At 36.1% G+C, this 3712-nt stretch overlaps 1 non-coding gene across 1 annotated transcript; it reads left to right on the forward strand.

Moving 5' to 3' along the window:
- The first annotated feature begins 1005 nt into the window (after positions 1-1005).
- LOC131222169 (small nucleolar RNA R71) lies at positions 1006-1112 on the forward strand. Its single transcript, XR_009159876.1, has one exon. It is a non-coding gene; the product is annotated as a small nucleolar RNA R71 (small nucleolar RNA).
- Positions 1113-3712: the final 2600 nt, after the last annotated feature.

The raw sequence follows: 3712 nt of genomic DNA on the forward strand, positions 1-3712 counted from the left end.
TCGAAGTCTAGATGGGAACGGAACGGGAGGCTCATGTGACTTAGTCTCTCTTGAACCATATTCGGTTCATCATTCTCTTAAGACAGTGGCTCATCTTCCGATATTTCTACAGGTTGCATTATCTTGTTATCAATCACTTTTCCACTTCTCAAGGTAATGATGGTCTTAGCTTGTTCATGATGTAACTCACTCGGATTTGCGTCTCCAATGAAATGTGTATTTCTAGGGTTTGACACAGGTTGAGAAGGAAGTGTTCCTTTTTCCTTAGCATTTAGTTGAGTCTCATTTCTAGCTACGGCCGTCTTTAATTCCTAATTCAATTGGATTAGAGATTGATTCATTTGAGCTTGAGAGTTGATGAATGCAGTCAATGCATCCTCCATAGATGATCGCTTTAGTAGGGGCACATATAGTGCATTGTTAGGTGCCCCAAAGAAGTTGTTTTGTGGAGGCCCTTGAGGTGCATTGGGTGCATTAATTTGTGGTCCACTCCTCCAACTAAGATTAGGATGGTTACACCAATTTGGATTGTACGTGTTTCCTATTGGTTGCACAACTAGCCTTTGGTAGTTTTTTATAGTATTTGCTTGCCCATGCTCATGCATGATATCTTGTACAACTAGGATTGTTGGACAATCCTTTGTGTCATAGTTGGCACCACCATAAATGCTACAAAAATTACTTAAGGAGGTGTTTACTTTAATCGCATCAACCTTCCTAAGTTCCAAGGCTTCGACCTTTCTAGCCAATGCAGCGAATTTTGCATTAAGGTGGTCTTCCTCTCTTAGGACGTACATCCCCACTTTCTCTCTAGGAATGGGTCTAGTTTGGTCCGGTTTAGCAGTGACATCCCATGTCTGAGTATTCTCTGCTAACATGTCTAGAAAATTCCAAGCCTCATTATGATCTTTGTCAAGAAAGGTTCCACCACACATCATCTCTATGAACTGACGAGTATCCATGGTAAGCCCCTTTCGGAACGCATCAATCAAGTGCCATAATTCATAACCATGATGTGGGCAAGTGAGTAAAAGGTCTTTGAAGTGCTCCCAAGCTTGAAAAAACAGTTCATTCCCCTTTTGGGAGAACGACATGATTTCCTATTTCAGTGCATTTGTTTTGTGCTTGGGAAGGATTTTAAAAAAAAAACTCTCTACTTAAGGCTTACCATGTAGTGATGGTATGAGGTCTTAGAGAGTTGAGCCATGCTTTGGCCCGATTCTTTAGAGAAAATGAGAATAACCTAAGTTTAAATGCATCCCTATTGTCATTGTTTACTTGTAATGTTGTAATCACTTCCTTAAAGTCCTTGAGGTGCAAGTAGGGGCTTTCAGAATCCAAGCCATGAAATTAGGAATTAATTGAGTCACACTTGGTTTAAAATCAATATTCCCTGTGTGAACAGGGAACACAATGCAAGATGGTAAAGTTGATCTCTCAAGGTGTAGATGTTCACATAAAGTCCGTGGTTGGTTTAACACATTCGTATGAACTTCATTCTCATCCTCAAGAGGAGGATTGTATTGATTTTTTCTGTTTTGGATTAGAGTTGGATCTGGCAGATTTGGATTTTCATTATCAACTGGGTCTGCTATGGAATCCAAGTAGTGTTGACTACCTTTCCTAAATGAAGGATCAAGGCCTGAGACTAGTCCACCTTTGGAGGAGAGTCGATTATTTCGATCCCTACTCCAACGGGACATAAACCATCCACATCACACAACGAAAACCATAACTTCAAATTACAAGTATGATACTTAGAGTAAAAACAAAAACTTATCCAACAACCTAGGTGGCAGAGTCGACCATAAGGGTTCAAACCATAAAGTAAAATAAATCAACAACCTAGGTAGCAGAGCCGACTATAAGGGTTCAAACTACAAAAAAAATTAAATAAATAAGAAAGTGAAACTATTGCAGAAATTAAACTATACTAATCTGGAAAATAGATTTAGCGGATAATATTTATGATCAAACAGCAACTATAGGACAACCATAGCACTTGGGTAATAAAATCTCAAGCAAGAGCAACCTTATGTCACAGTTAGTGCTTGAAAGACCCAACTGAATTTACTTTCAAAGTAAAACAGAAAATTTACAGAAATTTTGGAGCTTTTAGAAAAGAACTTACCTTAGCTATCTTGCACAGATCTAATCTATCTCCGTCTCCCCGACAACGGCGCCAAAAACTTGTTTGCTTGCCTCCAAGTGTAGAGGTTCATTAGTAACATCCTGTGAATACAGGGTCGATCCCACAAAGAGATGATTTATGAAAATGAGAAAATCAAATGCAAAACTAACTAAGTAATGGAAACTAAACGGGTGCAATGATTTTAAAAGTTTTGAATGTATGACTTTTAAATGGAATTCAATTTAATTAAAAACAACACCCAAGCTTTAAAGTTCCACACATAGGTTAATAAATCATGATGACTTTGACAACACAATTAGGATCCAAGCACTATGGTCGGCTTAATCGGAAAATAAAACATTTCAAATATTTTTAGTAAATGATATAAGAGATTCGAGAATTATGGATTAACACCATTAACATATATTCTCAAGTACCAGTAATTTTAAGTATTCAATATCCATGAGATAATGAATCAAAGAAATGTAGCAGGTTGAGAACATCTCCCATCTAAGAAATCTAATTGATTCGGGTTAAGCTTATCCATCATTATGGATCTCACATGATAATTAAAAACCTAAACCTAGATAATTGATAACATGCATACACCATTCATCTCATCATTAAAAACAATCAATCATTATAATTTATAAAATCATCAAACCAATGTGCTTCCATTCTAGCTTAGGCTAGAGAGAATTAGAAAAACATAATTAAATTACAAAATAGAAAAACAATAAGAAAACAAGAAAATAAATTAATAAAGATCTAAAAAGAACTTATAAAGATCTAAAAATCCTAGAAAAACCCTAGATCTTGCCCTTGAATGCTCTTTAAAAAACCCTATATATCCTTAAAAAAAACCCTAAGTATGCTTTAAAAGTTTGTAGGAAACCTCTATTTTTAGCCTAGCTAGGTTACTTTCGCAAAACAAACTCTATTTACGCAATTCGCGTAGAAACCGTGTTACACTTTGCGCAATTTTGGTTGCACCAAAATTAGCTTAGGTGGCATCGAATTAAGCTTAGGTGACACTGAATTAAGTTGTTTTCTTGCTAGACTATTTTGTGCAACTTCGGTCGTACCGAACTTACCTTAGGTAGCACCAAAATGTCCTGTTTTTCTGTTGTTTAACTTGTGCTTTTGCCAATCTTTTGTCCATCCTTTGTACTTGGTTTCCTTGGATCTTTGGCATGAAAATTCTCTGTTCTTGGCCTCCTAAGATCTCTCATTTGCCTTGGTGATTCTTGAGCATTAAATCCATGCTTTTGGCATTCTTTTCAATCTAAGCTCTCAGATTCATCTTGCAATACAAACATGCATAAAACATAATATTAAACAGTATAATGTTTATAAAACCAAGATATAAATGAGAAAAAATATGCAATATTTGAGTCTCAATAATACCCGAGTATTGAAAGTTCTCGAGCGTTACCATGAAATTTAACTTATTATGTACATGTGTACGATATCAATCTAGCCATCCTAACCTTACATCTATTCTCCAACACAATCTGACCGTTGGGAATAATCTTCATTCATAGATCAAGTCATCTGACCATTGATTTTGATATAGGATCA

The sequence above is a fragment of the Magnolia sinica genome, chromosome 12, assembly GCF_029962835.1.
Source record: "Magnolia sinica isolate HGM2019 chromosome 12, MsV1, whole genome shotgun sequence".
NCBI lineage: Eukaryota > Viridiplantae > Streptophyta > Magnoliopsida > Magnoliales > Magnoliaceae > Magnolia > Magnolia sinica.